This window comes from Pleurodeles waltl, chromosome 8 (genome assembly GCF_031143425.1).
Source record: "Pleurodeles waltl isolate 20211129_DDA chromosome 8, aPleWal1.hap1.20221129, whole genome shotgun sequence".
NCBI classification, from domain to species: Eukaryota; Metazoa; Chordata; class Amphibia; order Caudata; family Salamandridae; genus Pleurodeles; species Pleurodeles waltl.
The window spans coordinates 217,519,013-217,543,273 of NC_090447.1; positions in this window are offsets into that span (position 1 = coordinate 217,519,013).

A 24,261-nucleotide genomic window follows, 5' to 3' on the forward strand; every position below is an offset into this window, starting at 1 on the left:
ACCCAATATCCTTTAAAAAATTAAACATATAATAATTAAACCCTAAACAAATAAAAAACAAAACACAAAACTCACCTTAAAATTCAACAAAAATAATACACTTTCCTTAAAATTTGTTGTTCTGGCATTAGTTGTTAAGGTAAAATCATTGTTAAACCAGTAGTTGTTCAAAACTTTGTTGTTAAGACACAGTAGTTTTTCAAGATTCGTTGTTAAAGCAAGTAGTTATTCAAATGTAGTTGTTCAGGTTGTTTCCCTCAGGGGCAGATCACCCCGTCCGATGCCCACAAGAGATCCCAGGGGATATAATCTGAACTTGGCAGGGTTTACCCAGAGGCCCAAGATGGTTCCAAATTAATTCATTACTTGTATAAGAATGGAAACTAACAAAATAGAATTACAGACATAAATCAGAGCTTCATCTGCATAGAGGGAGATGACATGTGTGAATCTCTCTATGTTTATCCTCCTAGGATACAAGGTGCTTCTAAGTTAGGCTGCCAGTGGTTCCATCGCCAAGGCGAACAAAAGCGGGATGAGGGGGCATCCCTGTCTGGTGCCTCTGCCCAATCCAAACACTTCCGATATCTCACGTCCAGTTCGTCCCTGTGCACAAGGGGCTATATACAGTAGATGTATCCATTGAATATAATTGGTTCCCAGACCATGCCAGAGGTAACGCCAATTGAATGCCTGTTCAATATCTAAACAGGAAATTAACAGATCCTTTGTTCTATGCATTGTAGCATGAGAGACGTGTGCGAGTCATCTCAAATTATGTAGGGTATTGCACTTAGGGATAAAACCTGACTGATCCTCATGTACCAAAAATGGGAGGAGGTGGCTGTAATCTATTAGCGAGGATGATGTTAGGAATTTTGATATCAATTTTTAAAAGAGAAATGGGGAAATATGCAGAAGCATAGATATGATTCTTGCCTAGTTTGTGAATCATAATGATTAAGGCTTCTCTGAGCAAAAATTTACCAAGTACCAACTTGCCGGGTCTCTTGATAAACTACTAACAGTATTCACCACCAGGACTTCATATTTGCAGTAAAGTTCAGTTGAGAGACCACCTGCCCCGGGAACTTAGCAGTCTTTAAGGAACGAATAACCTCATGGATTTCTTCTTGAGTTATGAGGTCATCCAGGGCCCTGCTTTCTTCAGCAGAAAGTTTGGGAAGATCTACTTTGTGCAGAAATTCAACCATGGTGGTAGAGGGAATGCCATCCTGATTGGCATACGCCGCACTCAAGTGCGATTGGAATACACGATTTATGGCTCACTGGGTATAGACCGGAGGGCATGTGACAGTATTTAGGGTAATGATAGGAGTCGGGGATCTCTCCTGTCTGACTAAGCAGGCAAGCATTGCAGCCGGTTTTGTCACCTTCAGCGTGTAGTCTTTGTCGGTATGCTGTAAAGGTGAATTTTTCTAGGTGAGGCCAATCGTTAAGGATCTCAGAATGTGTGTATTTCGAGGCCCGTGACATACTGGGTGTGTAGGCGGTCAGTTCTCAATCCCCCTTAAATCCTGTTCATGTTTATTAATATCTTGTTCTAGTTGCTGTCTAAACTCATAATTGGCTTTTATTGCAAACTCCCTGCAGCACTACATTCATCGCATCTCAGTCCCCTGCATGGGTGCTTGAGGATCCCCAGTTCTCTTGAAAATATTGTGTCATCATGTTTTGGACTGTCTCTGCAAAGTAGGGGTCCATCAGGGCCTCAGGGTGGAGGCGCCACATTGGGATTGGTGTGTGGGAAGTCAGTCATCCCATTTTCAGTAGAACAGGTGAATGGTCCGATAGGTATCTGGGAAGGTAAATTATTTTGTGTACCCATTGTGTCAGAGAGTCTGACATTAGGACATGGTCTAATCTGCTATGTGTACCAGTGGTGGGAATGCAACAGGAGAATTGTTGGGTATCAGGATATCTAGTCTGCCAGGTATCTGTTAGTATTAATTCTCTTATAAGGTCTTGTAGTGTCCTAGTCAGAAGTGTCTTAGTGTGGTGTCGGGGTGGAAGACGATCTATGTCCCCGTCTAAAACACAATTATAGTCTCTGGCCATTCTCACGTCTACCACTAAATATGGAGAGGCAGCCTGGGCTACATCCCTAAAAAAATCTATGGAGTCATTATTGGGAGTATAAACAACTGATAATGCAGACTTCCCTATCATCCACAATGCCATACACAATCACATACTGATTGTCTGGGTCCAGGACATGGTGTCTATGGGAAAAGGGTACCCCTGAGGCCACCCATATTAGTACTCCCTGGGTAAACCATGATTAGGACCTGGCATAAACACGACCCCTCCAATGTTTGTGGAAGAACGGAATCCAATTACCCCAAACGAGTTAATGGAGAAATGCAATGGAAATCTTATAACGTTTTAAATAGGCAAATACTCTTCTCCTTATTTCTGGCTGGGCAATGCTTTGGATATTCCATGTCTTTAATTTAGCTGTATAATCTGTGAAGGGAAGAGTATTTCTGTCTCACTATTAGTAGAGATATAAGCAAAACCTGTCCGGTGCAAGCCATAGGGCTTATGTTCCAAGCTAAGTAGAATGTTATATCACACAAGAGCCATACAATCCAATGTAACACAACTGTTTCAATTAAACTCCCTGCATTCAATCACAACACCCTCCACTGCTTGTGCAGTTGTGCTATCTCCTCCCTCCCAGCATAGCCACTGTTGGGGGATGGCATCAGCCACCCCATTTCCCAATTATAACACTGAACAAATTTAAATCAAAATAATAATGAGAACATAGAACATAATTAGAGGTTATAACTTTTGTTCTCTAGAGATGTAGACAAGAAAGGGAAACAAAGTCCAATCCTCAAGCCCTCAACTATCCTTACACTATCAGTCCGAAAGCTGCCCCTGATCCTTTTATGATCCAAGGTTAGGAATTGGAATTTTAAGGGCAGAAAAGCCATAATCAGGATATCAATTAACAAAAATTAATTTTCATCACTTACCACAATGTAGATTAGTCAGCAATTAAGGCTTTCCTCAACATAGACATTATTTAAATTTAAGAGCAATTTGAAGATGGGGACCAGACAATGCAAGGCAAAAGATCTGGAGATGTGCCTCTATTTATATTAGTTGTTGCCAGAGTCTTCACTGGCTGACCCTTGTTGTGTACCGTTGCTCTGCAACAAGGCCTGGGAGGCCAAAGGAGCATCCACAACCTGTGGTGCACCATCAGGGCCAACAGTAATCTTATCTGTTGGTGGGGCCCTGTCTCTTTGTCCTATTCTCATTTTCCCAAGCTTGGTGGACCAACCCAGCTGACTATGGCTCTGCGAGGACCATCGCATGGGAGTCCCACCAGTGTGTTGCGACAGGGTGTCCAGCCAATTGTTGGCTTCCGCTGGAGTGCAGATGATCATGGTGGATCCTTCATTTTGTACCTGAGGTTTTGCTGAGAATAGGAGGCTGTACTTTATGTTATTGCCCTCTAATCTCTTTTTTACTACCACAAAAGTCTTCCTCTGCTCCTGCACCCACTGCATGTAGTCTGGAAAGCTGGAGATGTGTGTGCCCTGAAATGAGGGTGGCTTCACACGTCCTGGTGCACTGAAGAATAGCACCTTGATCCTGAAAGTTGAAGAGATGGGCGGCAATAACTATCAGCGGCTTGGAGGGGGTGCCAGCACCCTGTGGCCCTTCCTCCAGAAGTAGACACTCCAGAGGCAAGTAGGGAAGCTGGAAAGGGTCTTTCCCAGTGGCCAATCAGGCACCGGAGTAAAGCACAGATGCAGTAGGATGTGAAGGAGTCCTAACTGGCTGTTAGATAGGCCTGCCCAACGGTATGTCTCAGGGTGATGCCCCTCACCCGAGGCCCAATTAAACCAGTTTCAGCAGGTGTTCCTGAAGCCTCCGTTTGTCCCACCACACTGTGCCTCTGCCAAATGGGCCCCTTCAGCATGCAGGCTAATCAGTTCTTAGCTGGTCCTCACACCTCCCAGGAATGGCGGTAAGTAGACCAGTGGCCCTGTGTCTGGCCCCCGCCAGCACCGCTGGACCCAGAGAGTTACTCAGGGCCCAGCCCTCTGCATCCCAATAGCTCAGCCCAGTGTAGCAAAGTACACTTGTTTCATGGGACTGGTCGGCAACAGCAGGGGGCTCATCAAGGGAGCCGTGCCGGCATGTCAAGGGGCCTACCCAAGCCAAGTTGGGCCTCAGCCTACAAGGTTACAGCAGCCTGACGAGTGCTACTTTCCTCTTCTCCTCCTTGCTCGCTCGCCGATCTCACCGTTCATCATCTGTGCGGGATCTCTGAGGAGAACTGAGTTTGCCGGGGGGTCCCGCTGCACCACTGACTTAGGCCTGGCACCACCCTGCCCCTCCCCTCCTCAGCACCAGGCAGTAGAACTGGACCCTTTTTTGGGCCCCAGGATACAGAGGGGAGCACAGGGGCCCAGCAAGACATCCCAGCACCTGTGTCTCCATCCCAGGAAAGCTGCTGCTCTTTCAGGGTACAAGATGGCGTGCGGGCCCGCCATTGGCCTAGCGCTGTATAGTCCACAGGCGGCACCAAAAGTCACTTTTGGGGAGTATGAAAGGCTTCCTCTATGTCAGGTAGATCAGGGGAGCAACGACAAGGGTCTGATGGCTGGATCAGGGCAGGATGTTTCCAGAATTACTGTGTTTAGCTTTGGAACTACTCAGGGCATGTCTAGTGGGCCATCTTGCCTGGCCACACCCCCTTCATGGGAGGCAATGCCCATTATGGGGGTCATTACGACCGTGGCGGTCGGTGGTAAAGCGGCGGTAAGACCGCAAACAGTCCGGCGGAGAAAAAAATGGAAAACCCGCCGCGGTCATCCGCCACTTCACCATTCCGACCGCCATGGTGGTGAAGACCGCTGGGCTGGAGATTGCGGTCTCCAGCCCGGCGGTCGTCACTAGACCGCCGACGGTATCAGGACCCTGCATACAGCCATGAGATCCATGGCGGTAGGCACTATCAGTGCCAGGGAATTCCTTCCCTGGCACTGATAGGGGTCTCCCCCACCCCGCCACCCCCCATGAATCCTCCCCCCACACCCCCATCCCCCTACCACCCCCCAAAGGTGGCACAACCCCCCTCCCCACCCCGACCCCGAACATGCACATATACACACGCACACATACACCCCGACAACACATACCCGCACACATACAAACAGACATGCACACTGTCCGACCCGCACACATTTCCCATACACACAGCAACCCCCGCACGCATACACTCACTCACTCACTCCCTGTACACTCTCACACGCACACCCCCATGCACACACACAACACACAACACCCCCCTACCCCCTACCCTAACGGACGATCAACTTACCTTGTCCGTTGATCCTCTGGGAGGGGACAGGATCCTTGGGGCCAGCTCCGCCAGCAGAACACCGTCACCAGAACCCCGCCACACCGAATCATGGGACGTGATTCAGTGGGCGGTGTTCTGTTGACGTGGCAATGGAGGTTGAGCAACCTCCACTTTCCCACCGTCCGCCAGTATGGCTGCTGGCGGCTTTCCATACGAAAAAGGACGGCAGCCTGCCAGCGGTCATAATAAGCGGCTCGGAAGACCGCCACCACTGGCGGTCTTCAGCATGGCGGTACCTCAGCGGTCTTGTGAAAAGACTGCAGAGGTCGTAATGACCCCTTATGTGTCCAGCATGCTGGGGAGTTGGAGTGGCTTTGAGTTTGGTGTACTGGGACTGTGCGACTGTACCAGCCAGAGAAAGCACCTGCTAGAAACTGCTCGGTAGATGTTAATGTGAGACCAAAGGCAAGGTTCATAGATGAGTATTTATAAATACTAAGAAACTCAGGGAGAGGGAGATAAGACTTTAGTAACTGGTATAGGTGGTTCTTGGTTTTACCATTTTACTACTCACTGGCGTTTCCCCGGCTTTGTTGGGCCGGTAGCTGGGCAAATCTGGCAATCCGAGGGCCAGGGCCGGGAGCCGGTATTTGAGCAGTCCGAGCCTGTCCGAGGCTTCGAGGCGGCAGCCACATGCTGCCCGCTCGGCCGGAGCTGGAGAGCTGGAGCTTGGAGGCGTTGGAGGTGTTGGAGGCTGGCAGTTCCCTGAGCCCAAGGAGTCCAAAGAGTGGTAAGAGGACCAGGGCTAGGACTGGGAACAGCTGAGCCGGCCTAGAGAGCACCTGGATTACAGCTCAGATGCTCTGACTGCAGGTGGCCGCAGGAGCGAGGTGGGGGCAGGGGGAGAGCGAAGTGGAAGTTTGCAGTAGCGGCGCCAGCGGCGGCGGTGGCGGGCTGCAGGAGTTCTGGAGGACCAGAGGACCGGGGAGCCATCGCGGGGGCATCTGTCTCCCCCCCAGTGCATCAAAGGGAAAAACAGAGCAGCAAGCAGCAGTGAAGGACGCCGCGAACCACGGAGGTGCCGTGGAGGTGCCGTGAAGAAGTCGCCGCCGCAGGGCACAACAACACAAGAAGGATCACAGAGGAGAAGGGGTGGGGACCGGCCGGTTTTGCTGCATCCTTCTGCAGGGGTTCGAAGCGCAGCCACGCTAGAGAAGAAATCCACAAACTGCTGCCAGCAAGGAGCAGAAGGTCCCTTTCTGCACTGGACCTCCCTGCTAGATTGGAGCTGCCTGACTCCAGGACAAAGAACACACAATAAACGCAGCGAAACTCAGAGACTTTGTGGGAACTGGCAACCTACCAGCAAGCCAGTGATCACGAATCACCTAAAGCACTTGGCTGTACGCCGCCCTTCCAGTGCTGAAATAGCCAGAAATAGTTCACCAGGACTAGCACGTACTCAACTTTAAACCAATCACCAGTCAAAAGCACCCAGATATTGCCTGCAAACCCAGGGGTGGCAGCAAGGATGACATTAACGCGTGGAAAGAAAAAAGCAGTAAAGTGGCAAAGGCAAGGCTCCCCAGGGTAAGGCCAGCACAAGTCAATAAATGAATCAACAGAAAGGTAAGTACCCCCAAATCCGGCACTAACAAAGAAACCGCCTTGCAAATCTCCAAGCAAGGGAAAAAATGCAGAATATAAAATCACAGACTTCTTGCTCACTAAAAAGGAATTGAATCCCACCAGCGCCCTAACGGGTATAGCTCCTACCAACGACTCCGGGACAACATGTACAGCTGAAGTGAAGACTGCGCAGGACATTGAAAGGACCTGTGCGGACCTGGGAAAAATCAACATGCCAATTCCCCAGCCAAATAAAACCGGCTTAACGATCAGCGCAGAAATCCACAGATGTTACCTAGATTACACTTTTTCTACCTTAAACCTCAGTAACTGAAACAACAGTGGTGAGAGCCTGTGCGGTACTCCTTTTCCCAAACAACCCTCGCAAGTAGAGAACAACACAGACTGTATCATAATTGAGGATTTTCCGCTGATAGACCTCTCAGATACTTGCTTAGATGCACCTCGGGGCACTCAGACTGCAAACAATAAAATACAAATGAGAACTACCTGTAGTACTAGCTCACCACGAAAAGATCTCTCACCTTGTAATAGAACAACCACAACAACACTTGACACGCATGTATCCCCAGTTGTCATGGCAATGGAGCAACCAGAGCAATTAGAGGAATTTGAAGACTCACTAGACCACACAACGGGGACTAAAGCAAATGCCATCAACCATCAACACCTGGAGACTCGTGGAAAGCCTTGTTAGCAACAATGGACGCGATATCAGCAGCCATCCAATTTCAAGCAGACAAGCAAGACACTCAGGTAGACTTACTTAACATCCTGGCCATCCACATTGTGAGCATTGACAATAAGTTACAATCCTTGAATGATCTGATAAAGAGGGCTCAAACCCACTCATACACCCAGCAGGTGACATGTCAGTGCTCCATCACAGGTGATAACTCACAAAGATCCCTGGACATCCTAAATGACATCTTGAAAGAGGTAAAAACCCAGACACTTAGAACTGAAGAGCATTTTAGCAGTAGAGGCGAGAAGATCCCCAAAAACCTAATGAATAGGGAACACCCACAAAATGCAAAGAAATCCTATGAGGAAAGCAATAATATCAAGGATATTCATTCACCCGGACAGGGAACGCCTCAGAGCAACACAGAGGGCAGATCATGCCTTAGTACGCAAGAAACAGGGCCCCCCACGGGCAGATCAAATGACTTAACTCCCAACAACTCAATAGCAGAGGAGACATCCCTCACGAAACGGGAAAAGAAATGAAAAAGGAAGGCACGGAAAACAACGAGGGGGGTCCAGCAAAGCAGCATATGGAAATCATTTGCTAAATTAAATGGTACACAGTCTAAGGAAACAGAATGCACTGAAAACAGAAACAAGAGCTGCCAATCGAGACAGATCAGGTCAGAACGGCCCGCCAGCGAGGACAGCTATTCAATCAACATCACAGGAACAGTCTCCGAAAAAACCCTGTTCCAGTAATAAGCAGGGTAGCAGCCTTTTGCACGGAGAGATGCCCTTAAGAGAATTCCAGGGAAATAGAACAACCACCAGGCAGTGCCCAGAACAGGCAATTCAGCAGTTTACTGATAGACAGGAAATTGACACACCCTGAGAACATAACCCTCAACGCATAAGCTCCACACATAACTTGATCGTAACAAATCAACCTGCAGGCAACAACAAACAAATTCTAGATCATGGTTAGCATCTTTGGTCAGATGACTGCACAAACATTGCGGCACAAAAAAGAATCCCAGGAGACCAGATAACGCAGGACAATGCGGCCTCAGAGGTAAACAAATTACTTTTCATTCCTCGCAACCCTCATTTTGTCTGGCGATTTCAACCTTGATTTGAGAAAATAACACAATGAGGCAAGTGCCCACTAACCCTCATGACCAGGGTAATACATGTAATTGTATTAGAGGTCAGTGCAAGGGGAAAGTAACCTAGACTTCCACGGAATATAACCAACTTAAAAATAATTCGAAAAGATCTCTATGTACCATAAATGTAAAACAAACTAGATTTATTTTTCACACATAATATTAATTCAGATGTTTTTTCAGTATAAATCTTGTAATAACATATAATTTTTAGTAACAGAGTATCATATTTTACATTTGTTTAGGTAGGTGCTCCTAAAAAACAGTGAAAGTGCTAAAGTGCAAGTGAGTGACGGTGATATATACAAGTAGTGCAGAGTGTGGTTTTACGAAAAATATGGACTCCCAGTAGCTCCTACAATCCAGGAAGCCTTAAAGTGTCACAAAATGTATTTATATTTATCTCATCCACTCTTTGGAAAAGTGATGACGTTTCGACCCCGTAATCAGGTGAGTCATGGAGGGGTCATCATCAGGACAAGAGTAATTGCATTGGAAGCACCTAAATTCCAGTGTAGGGAATAAATCAGGTGATGGGGGAAATCTTGAGAAAATTAAGTCCCGGAGTCTGGGTATCTCTACTGGTCTGTGATTTCGTAGAACTAGGGGAGCCAAGGATCTTTGTTATCCGTTGCTTGGGAGGCTTAATGGATTGAATCCGGAGGCTAAAAATAGCCAGGGAGCACCGATTGCATCAAGGCACTAGTAATTTGGTATAATGTGCAGCTACCGTAGTAGTCAGCAGGTCGTCTTACTCGGCCAGATATCGGAGTGCCCGGGTCAGGGAAACTCCTGTGCGAGGTCAGCGATAAACCTGGAGTAAAGCAAGGCAGAGCAAGTCGCCGCCTTGCTTCACTCTGCACGATGGAGGCGTTCAATGGGTGGAGTGTTGGTGGATTTTGCACATTTCCATATTTACCATGAGTGGTGGACCTGGGAATGCATCAAAATTCTATGCCTTTCCGGGGAGGCATAACGAGGATAAATATATTTACTTCTCCGAATCTTTCCTCCTTTCTACATTTGTTGCATTCAGCAGCACACATAAAAAGAGGATAATTTTCAGAGGCTTTTTTACGTGCAGGAAGGTGGCTCAACCTGCAGGAAACAATCCTGCCTGCAATGCAGGTACCCTTGCACCATGGTGCAAGGGTACCTGCATTGGCACTAGGCAGCTAAAGGTGTGCCAGCGGAAAGAGAGGACAGGAAAATGCCATATAATTTTCAATATGGTGCATTTCTACCCTCTTCCTTTCATGCACCAGAGAGCAACAAGGTGTTTTTCTGGACTGCATTTCATCAAAATTAATACATCTGCCCTTTAGTGAGAACACAGCAAGTAGGCCTGGCTATGGTGTGTATACTTTACTTGCACTGGTGTCGACCATGCACCAGCCCTCCATTCGTTTATGGCCAAAGGCCCACGAATATTAACGTATAATCTCCATTGCTTTGTTGCATTACGGTAATACAGTATCACAATATGTTAGTCATATTTTATTCATCCTGGCAATGTACCTTTTGTTTCATATATTCATATAATGTCTGTTATTTTATCTATGACCTACTGCTCTCCTATATGGATAATCATATTTAGGAATATAGATTTTCCATGCAACTCTTTAACACAGTCAGTATTCACAGGACACACTCTCATAACAGACGGGTTACACAGTGAAAATGCAGTGTTGTCAGCTCTATAATCAGAGAGGCTTATCTTCGCTTCAATGGAGCTTGATTCTCCACTGCCAAGGACACTGGCTGATATCAAGATGGGTTCTCTCAAACTGAGCCAGGCCTCGGGACACAGGGCATACAAAACAGGCATGGCAGCCCTTTAAAACTAAACCTAATTGGCAAAGCCTCAGTTAGAAGGGAATTACAGAAAATATATTTCCTTTGTTTTATTATTTATGTTCTGTACATTTCCAAATCACCACAATGATCACTTGCATGTTTGTGATTCACTTCGAGTTATGTAGTTGGAGCAGGACTTGTGTATCAGTAAAGCTACTCTTTTGTTTTTGTTATGGACCTGTTTCTATCTTGCAATGAAACATGTTCATCTACATTACAGCATATCAGGCATTTGCACCATAAAGAACATGCCCAGGATGTGTCATGATGCCGGCTTATCAGTGTTTCCGAAACAGAGACTTAAGTCAGCAGCTCTGGGCATGAATGATATGTGTGTCCTACTGATGTGACTGTAATCTCCCAGTGCAGATTTTTTGGTTTCATAAACCCACTGTTAATTCTTTATCGGATAAATGCGTCTTTAATATATTTAACTACTTTATTTTTTTTTTACAAGCATTTAGGGTACAAAACTCATTTGATAGTAGGAGATGCAACTTCAAGGAGCTTCACATATACTTCATAAAATATAATGTAGAAGGAAGCCTGAAATATGTATCACAAAGTGGAAACAATGCTTCCGGAGTTTGGTTCTGTAGCAGTACCTATGACCATGCCTTTGTAAAATTCCGAGGTAACACTGCTCCTTCACAAAGGAATCTGGGGCCCAGCTCTGCTCGTAAACCTTAACCAACTAGTCATTCTAAATCCTATGACTATTGGGTTTTCACTCAAATGACGAAACAGATTACATATTATTTGGCCTATACCACCTGTGCATCATTTTAAATGATGTGGTATGTATCATCACTCTTTTGTTGCAACGGTTTCTGGGTCACAACTGGAAATTGACTAGTCAAAATAGTCAGTCTGCAACATATCCGCAGAGCAGATTCGGAGTTATTATGGATGATAGCTTGACTCAAGGTGAGTCATTCGGCTCCATGCCTTCGCCTTTCCACTAGGCATCAGAAATAGATGCCCAGGGGCATGAATTTAGGCCAATATTAGATATTGTGAGCAATGCCAACCGACTTCTCTCATCGTTCATGTGCACATGGCACAGACAGGGAAAGGCACCCAATTACAGAAGATGTACTCTCTTCAATGCAGGGGCGAAATCTGACAACTTGTCCTTGTGATGGGAAGAGTGCTTCTGTGAAAGATGTAACTGTGGTCTGAAACTTGAACTCTGTTTTTTAGTGCCAGGGGAACTGGCCACATTCTGAGGAAGGTCCAGGGGTTAGCTGCAATTTGTGTAAGGATTCTTGGGACTCCTGCCTACCCAATCCCAAAGCTTGCCGTGGATGGGAGGGCACACTGATACCTCATGTGTGCACAGAATCAGTGCATGTCCACATGGCTTCTTTGCCTCTGCACTAGCATCTCTAATAAAACCCTGGCCTCAATCACATCAATGATCACATATTTCTTTGGGGCTATGGCTATATGTAAATGGGGCAACATCTGCTTGAGACTGTGCTTGTGCAATTTTGCACAGGCAAAATTGATATTACAGAAAATACAGTGTATCTGCAGCCTTTTCTGCAACAACAAAGTGCCTCAAGGATGCTAAACATGAGCAAAAAGCAGAAGCACATGCAACAATCTTATGAAACTACATGTAATATGGCCTCAGGTGTCTGAACCGTACCGGTGGTACTGTAATACAACAACCAGAAAATACATATTTCATGGTCCTCTTGAAATGCATACAGCATTACAGCAAGGATACCAATGCCTAACGAGAAGGCCATACATTTGAAGACAATGACGATGATGATGAGTAAGGTTTTGAACGGGATGTGGTAGTGACTCACTTCCCGTGACCAACTCTCCTCAGGGTTTTTGCAAACCCTGCCATAGCTGGCACATAAGGATTCCCCACCTTTTCATACATTTTGACAAGTCAAGTCAAATCGATATTTATTAGTTTATGAAACCGTAAAATAATTCATTACATAAAAACCATTACATTACAATGCATCACAGCAATTAGATTTCAAGATCAAATAGATAAGAAGATAAAGACATTCTCAAAATCAAAGTTAGTATTTCATCATCATCCTTGTGGCCCAATTCAACATTTAAGATCATAAAGTGACGTATGAATATGTAATCAAAAAAGATAAGATGGATACTCATATTCTCTGCAAGTAGGTCATGTTAATTCTTTACCAAGTTTCTAATTCTTACAGCTGCAGAAATATGGACCATTGTTCAAATATATTCTGTTTGAACCAACTATGAGTAAAATAAAACAGATATACACCTTTTTGTATTCAAGTACTTCAGCAGTCCTACTAGGTGCAGCATACGATTTACAAAAAAAGAAAAAATGGAGTGCAGATCGAGTTGAGTAGACGTCACAAGGACAACATTTTAGATCAAAATCATGGTATTAATTGTGCTGGGTGCACACCTCCCTTAATTTAACTGAGCCCTCAAGATGGATCTTCATCTGAGAGTGGCTTAAGAATTTCTTAAGCTGCTCTAAAAATCACATAATTCAGTGGTTCCCAACATGTGATCCAGGGACCCCTAGGGGTCTGCGAAGTCTCCTCAGGTTGTCTGTGACTGCTTAGAAAATGAACTAAAATTAACAGAATAATAAAGCGTATATAAGTAAAGTGGCTACATCTGCAGTTGAAACTTGTAAAAATTACTGTAAATGTCAAGTAATTTAAATGGGAGGCTAAAAATGTAATTAGTACACTCAGATTGATTTGTGGAAGCAGCACTGGTACATTAAATAGCATATAGAATGGACAATGTGAGACTTCAATTGAATTTAGAAAAGCTCCAACCTTCCTATTAAAATTAAAATGTTTACTTTTTTCTTTTATTTGTTTGCAAATTACATACAATATGTTATAATTCATGTATGTATTAATGAAATTCTTATTTCTTTATTTTGTCTGTATTTGCGGTTCAAATCATCAACAATGCTTAGGCCTGGGTCCCCGGCTATCAGTAATGACCGCGGATTCCAATAATGATTCAGTGGGGGTCCTCAGGTACCATTAATGATAAAGTGGGGGTCCACAGAAATCAAAAGGTTGGGAACCACTGACCTAATTGACAATTTAGTTCTTTTAGAGTCAATATTAAGAGTTCTTTATATTTTCAAATTGTTTATTGAAAAATTAATATAGTTTTTATTGGTCAAAAATTTCAAGTTACAGAAATATACATGAAGGGTGTACTGAATCTGTCCCCACTCTATGCATCTTTATCCCACAACTGTAGCACGTCTGAATAATCCTGTATTCTTTGTCTGTGAAAGTTAGCATGGAACAATGAGTCTGTTACATTAACTAAGATTCTCATGGTCATCTGTCTTATGTGCCCACAGCTGTCATACTACTCTGAAACAATTTATCAACTCTCTCTAAGGCTCAATTCAATCTCTCCAGAAGAATGAATAACTCTGTTGTATCTGAGAGTTCAGCAACTAGACAGTTTTCACGGGCCTTTCTACGCTTGATCCTACTCATTCAAACTAATAAGTTCAATATTGTCTCTTTGAAGCATCACCTCACAGCCTCTATATCATTCAAAGAATGCTCACTAGCTACCGATCCTTTCAGCTCTAACAGCAGCAGTAGCAAGAATCAATGGTCAGTCATAGTGGTTGTCTTCAGTCTCTCTCTCTCAATCAGTCAGTCAATCAGGATCTCTCTGATTGGTCCTCTCTAGAAGATCTGCCCCTTCTTTTCCCCTAGAACACCTTTTATAATTATTTTGATTGATGTAATTGACAACCTTGCTTCTCCTGAATCTATGCATTCTCCTGCATTCATCCCAATTGTCAGCAGTTCTTAAAATCATTGGAAGAAGGCACCCTTCCTGATTCCCAATCACAGATGATCTGTTGCAAGTGCATGACATAGTCGCACAGTAAAGTGCCACTTCATCAGTACATCTGTTGCTGAGTGTGACATAGCTACAGTCACTCCTATGAGCCGAATATTTCACTACGACTATTTCAATGGGTTCCTGTAAAGCTTCCAATAGATTCTGCCTGCTCTGTGACCACAATTGCCCATAGTCATGGACTACACCAAACTCATATTGATTGTCTGTGAAAATTATCACTCCTACTCCATTAGTTTGTTTACATTCTCTAGTAAGAGCAATCATTTCTGCAACTTGAGTAGATGTGATTCCCTGTAACCAAGATGCTTCCACTACTTCTTGTATAGAGCATCACTAAGTTGTTCTTAAACATGAGCCATCCACAAAGAGTACATAATCTAGACTAATCAAAGGCTTATCCTTTGTGTCTGGTCTGGGTTTGGTGCACAAATCCATGCCACCAAGACAATCATGTTCATAAGGATCAGAGTCACTTTCTTCAGGAATTTGCAACAGTGTAGTGGGATTTAAAACATGACATCTTTGTAGGACCAAATTGCTTGCAGTCAATATCTGTTGTCACTAATTCACGAGGTGCAGAGTTTTTAGCTTTCGTTAGTAACACCTCAACCAAATGCAGGACCATAACAGTTAAGGTCCCCCATCACAATGTTTTTGCATTTTTCGAGACTTGTACTTACTGCGGCCACCACTTTCAGACATCAAGACAAAGTGACTGCTACAGGATCAAGAGTTACAGAGAAGTATGCAATTGGTCTTTAGTAATTTATGTGAATTTGGGATAACAGTGAGAAAGTGCACACTTCGCTCTACCTACAAAACAGAATTAACTCTTTAGTATAATCCAACACCGCCCAATTCAGGTGCACAACAGAGAGTTTCTCTCAATTCTAGGAATGTCTTTGTACATTTGTTGTCCCATGGAATCGGATTAGTAATATCCTTGTGAGTAATTTTCAACAAAGGATTTGTCACAGAGGAAAAGTTAAGTATTCACTGTCTACAGTAGTCCAACCTTTCAAGAAACATTCTGACCTATTTTCGTGTTCTTGGGGTATTCACTTTCAATATCATTTCGATCCTGTCTCTTGACACTTTCCTTTTTCCTTTCTCAATTATGTGCCCCTAATATTGCACTTCATTCTGACAATATTATAGTTTTAGATGTAATACCTTGTGTCTGTTCTCAGCTAGATGGTTTAGCAATGCTATGGAGTCTTCCTGACATTTTTCTTCACTTCTAGATGTGATCAGTAGAGCATTCATGCACTCAATTAAGACTGAGTACCATGGCAATTTCAAAGGTTCCAAATTTGTTAAAAATCTGATTTAAAAGGGACGGGCTCTCAGTATACTCCTGTGGAACTCAACACCACGTAATTACCTTCTCTTGGTACACAAAGGTAAATAGGAATTGTACATCTTCATGTAAATGTATAGTGAAGAAAGCATTACAGGGGTCAATCGCAGTGAACCATTCAGCAGTACACGGTATCTGGTAAAATATGTTGGCTGGATTCTGCACCATGGGACAGCGTGGGATTTCCTTTTCACGGATTTTTCTCAATCCTGCACTATTCTGTAGGTATCATTTGGTTTATGTAATCCCATAATTGGTGAGTTGCATGGACTTCAATCAGTTCTTTTAATATTCCCTTCTCTAACATCTTGTTTATCAGGGACATAATTCCTCCTATTGTTTCTAGTGTCTTTAGATAAGATGGTGTTCTAGGCTTAATTGTATTTCTTTTAACTTTTACTTCGACTGGTTCAACACCCTTTATTAATCCAATGTCTGAGCCAGTAACGTCCCAGACATCTGTCTTCACCTTTTCAATCTGCTCCTTAGGCAAATGAGTTAATGCCAGCATCAGAAAGAACTCTGCAGTTTCTCTCAAGCCTAGTCTGATTTCCACATTTTCATCAACATCATGAATCTGAAAAAGGACTCCGTCCAGAGTACAACTGATGGTGCAGTTTAAGTTGCACAAAGGATTCCTTCCTAATAAGTTGTCAGGACTTGAATCCATACTGCAAACTGATGTTTGTCTCTGAAAAATCATGTTTTTACCAGGAATGCTTCTGAAATTGGGTTTGCAACCAGTTTATTTGCAACGCCTATCACTTGTATTATTTTTCATAAGAGGAGTAGGTCGGGAACTTCCCGCAGTGGAATGGGTAGTCCCGGTGTCTATTAAAAACATCACTTGGTGACCATTTCCATTTCCATCTAAATATGGTCCTCTCTGTTCTACTGCTAAGATTGCACCAAGCATACAATCTGCCTTCCCTTTCAGGCACTATCATTGGGACGTGTCAAGACCCAGTACTACATTTTCATCAAACATTGTGAATTGTGATATTATTTAGGGACTCTGGATTACATTTCTAGGAATTGAAGGTACTTGATTTTGATTAAATCCGGGTCCGTTCACATTAGGCTGAATCACAGGGGGTTATGGCTTGGGCATTATTTGATTCTGATTCTGCATAGAGGCTTTAATTTGTCTTATAGGGATAATTGATTGTTGGATCTGATTCACCTCTTGCATCTATTTGCCATGAGTCTTATCAGAATTAAATCTACATTCCCACTACCAGTGCTTCACCTTATTGCATGTGAGACAGACAGTTGTCTTCTTTAACGTTGCAATATTAACACCTTTTCTGAATCTATAGGAATTCTTCTTACTCTTCCTGGTAATGTCTGAATTCCTGTCTGCATCACCCTTTTAATTCCCTGAATGGATGTCGCATTGTCAACACGTCTTGAATTCTGAACCCCTTGCTGTGCTAATGTAGTCTGAGCTAGTATGAATTTATCCTTAATCTTTCGCTGCTTTATTTCTTGTTCATCACTACAGAACTGCTTATAGTTCAAAATCTCATGCAATCACTTTGTCTGCAAACAAATGACACTCTACTGTATGTGCTGACAAATTTCAGGTCGCAAACTAAGCACAAAAGTGGTGATAAAGAAACCCATATCCCTTGGATCAAAATGCGCCTGTCCTGTATGCTGCTAAAATGTTTTAATCAAGCGTTCATAAAATTCATGCACAGTTTCTTTAATTTCGTGCTGCATTCTATTTAATTTCAAATAATTCCGATCCTTCGGAGGAATCCTCCTCTTCAAAAACTCAGTCTCTTCATTATACTTTGTTATCACTACAGGAGACGGTGGATTTGTACCAACTTCCCTCTGAGGGTGTCAATTGAACCGATGCTTTGCATTCAGCCAACACATCACTTGCCACCACTATATCAAAGACAATATCTAAAATATCTAAATATCTTATCTTCCTGAGGGAAGGGGTCACATCCCTAACCCTGACTGGCTATTTTCCTACCATCCAAGATGAAGGACAATGATATGGAGTGCTTACCTTGTCTACCACACCTAAGAGGCGGTGCACACTGGGGATGGCCATTCCTCCAGCGCTTGCTAGGTTTCCCACCTAAGGTAGGGGCAAAACCATTAGGTGGCCATCTGCTGCTAGTAGCAAAAGCAGAGGTCAGATTTCAAAGGTGTTAAAGCGATTGAATCTGACCGCTGATGCTGGGTGCCTGCCTTTGGGAGGAGGTGTAACACCTCCACCCAGGAAAAGCTTTGTGTTCTGGTTTCTGAGAGCAAAAAGCTCTCATCCCATGAGTCCAGAATCATGTCTAGTGATGGCAGGCTGGTTAGGACCAGTCAGCAACCATGCCAAACCATGGCAGGACTATTAGGTTTTGCAGGGGGCACATGTAAGTTGCCCTCTGGGTACATTTCATAATAAATCCAGCACTGGCATCAGTGTGAATGTATTATTCTGTGTTGCTTGAAACCAAACAACCCAGTGACTAATTTTTAAAAAGTAGTTTACCAGGTTAATCCACAGTTCATTCTAATGAGTTCTCGACCTGTGAGAAATCACCCAGTTAGTGGTGAGTCACCTTTGTGCATCTTGTTCCCCAATCACCAGTTCCTATTAACACAACCATACAACAGACATTAATTTCCTAACGTTGTGTAATAAACAACGTCTCACATTTTACACTTCACTTTTGCAGACAAATAAGTCTATTTTTCTCTTATCTATCCCAGGATCTCAGCCTTTTTCTTAGTCCAATCACCTCTTTCCTTATTAAAACAAACAATCACTCAAAGATTTCTATACTCATTGACACAACAGCCCTAATGATTTTCGCATCAGTTGAAAGTCTTTTTCGATTCAGCAACTGTCACTTGTGACCAACATTGACCACTTCCTCTGCTGACCAAAATCAGGCTTCGAGCATTATTCTATTCTATCTCCCATTTATCCCTTAACCTCTTTTTAATCTTTTGTAGCTTAATCTTTTGTAGCAGTCAACCATCATCTGCTACCAGAAATTACTGCTAGGTGCACGTCCCCCTTATAGTTTTCATTGTTCAAAAATCTCAAGTCACAGAAATGGAGGTTCAAGCATTGATCAACTATTCCAAGGCTGTCTAAATCCACACTGGATGATGAAAATAATACCCTTCCCTAGCACTTAAGCCTCTAGCCAATCCAGTACTTTGCTTGTTGAATCAATTAAAGAGATTGGCCAGTAACATCAAGGGTCTGCTCTATCACCCTTCTTATAAATTGGAACAATAATGGAATTTGACCAAGGCTTTGGAAGGCCCACAGCAACAGCACTCATTAGTAGATTGACAATAAGCAGAGCCATAAATCAATATTGTCAATGAAAAAATGAATTGGTACTCCTTCAGTACCTGCAGCCTTATTCCTGGCACTTTGTTCATTTGTGGATCTATTTAATGTAATAGGAGTAGGTCCGAACAGTCCCCCTAAAGCGATTGATCACTGCACCATCAGAATGTTTGGCATGTTTGATATGGCTATCATACAACCTAGAACGTGTTCAACCCATTTATATGACAAGATTGCAATATCAAGGGGGGTGTTATGGTTGTCTTCAAAGAGGAGGGCAGTAACCGTTTTCCAGAAAAGGTAGGCATCTAATTCAAGCGAGCTGCATGCAGATCTTTTCAGGTTTCATGCCTCATCACTGCCTTCCTGTTCAAGATTTTTGCCTGTAATTCCGCTTGCAGAGTCTCAGCACCTCCCCCTCCGTTGGTACCTGTTTAAAGGCAGAGATAAGGTCACGTTGTGCCTGTGAGCGAACTCCTTCAAAACACATCTGTTGCATAACCTCCCTAAATTTTTTAGCAGATGTTTGAAGCTCAGTAATGGTATTGCTGGTCCCAGTAAGCCCTCAGAATGCATTTGGGATCCAATTCAATGTTGAAACACATCTCTATCTGCTCCTCATTTCTGGCTATAAGGTCTGCCAGCAGATGCCCTGGGTCCACTTGCAAAGAATGCCCTTGTTTCTATTGGTTATTATTGGCAAGGTGGTAGCTATGCTCTTCTTCTGCTAACTACCTAAATAAAGGGAGAGAGCCAGAGGTTTCTGATCACTCATGCAGTTCCATGACATCAAGAAGTCAATGACCTTGTTCATATTGGTCTGAAAGGGCGATACAAACAATAAGACTGCCTGGGGCACTTCCGGAATGGTAATTTGTCTGTGGGCAGGGGCGACAATAAGATTTAACACAAGAAAAGGGAAGTGCTTGCTCAGAATGGAATTGAGGACATCACCACACAAACTGAGCTCATAGTGAGAAAAATCCTTAGGGGCATATTTATACTCCGTTTGCGCCGGAATTGCGTCGTTTTTTTTTAACGCAATGCCGATGCAAAACTAACTCCATATTTATACTTTGGCGTTAGACGCGTCTAGCGCCAAAGTCCATGGAGTTTGCGTCATTTTTTTGCGTGGACACCTACTTTGTGTTAATGAGATGCAAGGTAGGCGTTCACGTCTAAAATATTGACTCCGAGGCATGTGCGCCGTATTTACACTCCCGGGCAAAATTCACGCCCGGGAGTGGGTGGGTCAAAAAAAATGACGTACGGCCGCTTTTGCGCCGTTTTTTAGCGCCTGCAAAAGGCAGGTGTTAAGGGACCTGTGGGCTCTGAAGGAGCCCAGAGGTGCCCTCCCATGCCCCCAGGGACACCCCCTGTCACCGTTGCCCACCCCAGGAGGACACCCAAGGCTGGAGGGACCCATCCCAGGGACATTAAGGTAAGTTCAGGTAAGTCATTTTGTTTGTTTTTATTTTGTGGCATAGGGGGGCCTGATTTGTGCCCCCCTACATGCCACTATGCCCAATGACCATGCCCAGGGGACAGAAGTCCCCTGGGCATGGCCATTGGGCAAGGGGGCATGACTCCTGTCTTTGCTAAGACAGAAGTAATTTCTATGGGGGTTGGGAGTCGAAAAAAATGGCGCAAATCGGGTTGAGGCGAAAAATTTGCCTCAACCTGACTTGCCCCATTTTTGGACGCCCAAGCCCCATATCCCCCTACGCCGGCGCTGCCTGGTGTACGTGGGTTTTTTCCACGCACACCAGGCAGCGCCGGCGGCTAACGCCGGCTAACGTCATTGATTAAATACGGCGCCCGCATGGCGCTTCAGAATGGCGTTAGCCGGTGCTAATTTTTTTTACGCAAAACTGCGTTCGCGCAGTTTTGCGTCAAAAAGTATAAATATGGCCCTTAGTGTCATGTCTCAGTGCCCCACAAATAGAACATCCAACAATTGAACATAGCCTACAGTTAAAATCTCCTCCACCTATTAACATAAAAGGCCAGATGTATCAAATTATTTAGCATTCACAAACAGTGCAAATTGCAAAAATCCACTGTTTGCGAATGCAAAATAGCCATATTGAATGCATGAAGGGCATTGGCAGTGCAATTTTAAAGAGTTGCTAAAATAGGGATTCCTTAAAATTATTGACTCAAATTTTTGAATTGTAAATAAGGAACCACTATTTAAATGTATGAACCATTTGCAAATTGACAGTTGTCGCAAAATGGGGATTTTGCATGTGCAATTTACCCCCAACTCAAATTAGGTGGTAATCAGGTGCAACTTATAAAAAAAGGCCCAGAGTGCATCAGCCCATTTCAGCAATGGCTGCACTCTATGCCATGGCGAGGAGCATGAGGATACTGGCAGGTGTGAGGGAAGGGAGGAGGAGATAGGAACACATTTTCAGAGTGCGCATTACTCTGACCAAGTAGAGGAGGAGATATTTGATAAGTGTAGGGTGAATTCTGCCATGAAACTAGACGTAATAGCAGATTTACAACCATAACTGTAGCGACACACACACACACACAGACCCAATTCCATACCCTCTCATGTGCAGCTACTATGATCCCTGCACCTGTTAGCCTCAGAAAGCTATCAGGGGGTTATAGCAGCAGCTGGAGGTGTGGCTGAAACTGTGCTCTCACACTTTTTCAATGCAGTCATCAATGCAATGTTATCTAAAATCATTCAGCACATCAATTTCCCAACACAGGACTTGCAGCTCCCAAAATTAAATTTTTACCAGGTAGCCCAATTCCCACGTCATTGGCTGCATTGATGGGGAACATGTTGCAATCTATCCACCATCTGAAACTGAGTACATATAGAGGAACAGAAAAAATAGCCATTCCAATAACATACAGGTCATCTGCGATGCCTAACACATCATCACTGATTCAGTGGCCAGATTCCTTGGTAGCACATATGTTTTGTACATCTTCAGACATAGTGAAATGTACACACAGCTTCTTTCTGGAGAGTTTGGAGAAGGACGCCTACTTGATAATGTAACATAGAACAATGTTGCATCGGGTACAGATGAGGTCAGAGATGACAATGTCTCAATTTTCACTCCTGTCATAATAGGGAACAGTGCATATGCAGTTCTTCATGCTAACGTGAGGACACTCCTAAGAGGACAACACTATGGATTTCTTCCTACCCATTATGCGTGGGCCTTCAGGGGCATGGTATTCCGAGCAGAGTCACAAAGTAGAGTATCTAATTGGCTAGAAGAGCCCAGGGGGTGGCCCAGCCCAGCCTCATCCCACTGCCGACAGGCGCAGAGGGGCCTGCTCTTGGTCTGGTCTTTTCACAGGCATGCACCCGGGCGCGTCCTGCGCTGCAGGAAACCCATGCGCTTCTGAGTGCGATCATGAGTGCCTCTTCCTGACCACAGGGCTGCTGGGAGACAAAGTCCCACCTCAGCAAAGGCTGCAGAGTTAATGCTGACTAAAAATGAGTCCTGCCCTGTGGGAAACCCAAGCGGTTATGACCGTGATGCACAGTCCCACGTCCTGACAACAGGGCTGCTAGGGCACCAGAGTCAATGCAGGCTAAAATGTGTCTGGAAGTACCATTAACCTCTTCATTGACATTCTTTAGGATTTTTGTTGTAAGTTTGGGTCTACGTTTCATCTGGGACATCCAAATGGGTAGGGCGTCCCTGCCAAATCATTGTTTGAAAACTGGCAGATTTGCTGCATCATCAAACCTGTCCTAGCTGTTGTGTGCCAAAAGAGCCTGAAGGTGTTGCCATGCTTATTTAGTCCCTGAATATTACTAATTGGACTTTATTGTGTTTGAACCTTCTGAAACCTGTTATCAGTCCTTTTAATAGGGATTTGTGCAGATGTTTTCAGTTCACTGAACCATCACCCAGGAAAATATTTATGAAATATAGATGACCACCTCTCCTAGTGGACAATAATAAGCAGATGTGTATTTAGTTTTGAGGTTTAAATGCACAAGTACGATTTTTGAGAACATGCTAATGCTGTCCAATTTTATGTTATGATTTTTTTGTGGTGTGCAAAAACTAAGTGCACATGCACAAGAAGTGAGCCATAATATATTGTTCTCTTGGAAATTAGTCTGCAGGATTATCTTTACTCTTGCGCATTGATAACATTTTATATATAAACATATAAATTCAGCCATAGGTATTAGGAACAAAATGCAATTTATGTAATTACTTCCAGACCGATTCTGACAGCAACTTTGATAGCATATGTACAGCAGCAGGGCAGTAAGGACATACTCTTACCACTCTTTGTACTACTTCTGCTGTTTTTCAACTGTGTCCCGTAGCACTACATTTGTCACAGTTTACAACCAGAAATTGATGGTGGTGTAAAGCAGCAGAAATATGTAGACTATGGTGGTCATTACAACCCTGGCTGACGGTGTTAAAGCGGCGGTGAGACCGCCAACAGGCCGGCGGTAACAAAATTGGAATTACGACCGTGGCAGAAACTGGCAACATAGACAGCCACTTTAACACTCCAAACGCCACAGCGGTACAGACAAACAGCTTGGCGGTCACCGCCAACAGACAGGTGGAAGACAAAGCACCACCCACAGTATCACAACCTACCAATCTACCACCTTTTCCGGGGCGGATACACCGCAGATAAAAACACGGTGGAAACAGGAATCCGAAGGGAAAATGCTCACCTCTAACCACCCCACGAGGAACCAGGACAGCATGGAGCCGGAACTCCAAATTCTCCCTGCGATAGTCTTCCTGCTCCTCTACCAGGAGCACGAACGCCGGCGGCGAAGACCACGGTGAGTACTGCACCTACGACACAGGGGAGGGGGGAGGGAAAAAATAGGGACACACACACGCAACACGCAACACCCCCATTCCCACCCTAACCCACTACAACACACACACTAATACATATTTATACATGATAGTTACACCCCCCAACCCCCCTGGGAAGAATGCAAAGACAAAAGAAAATT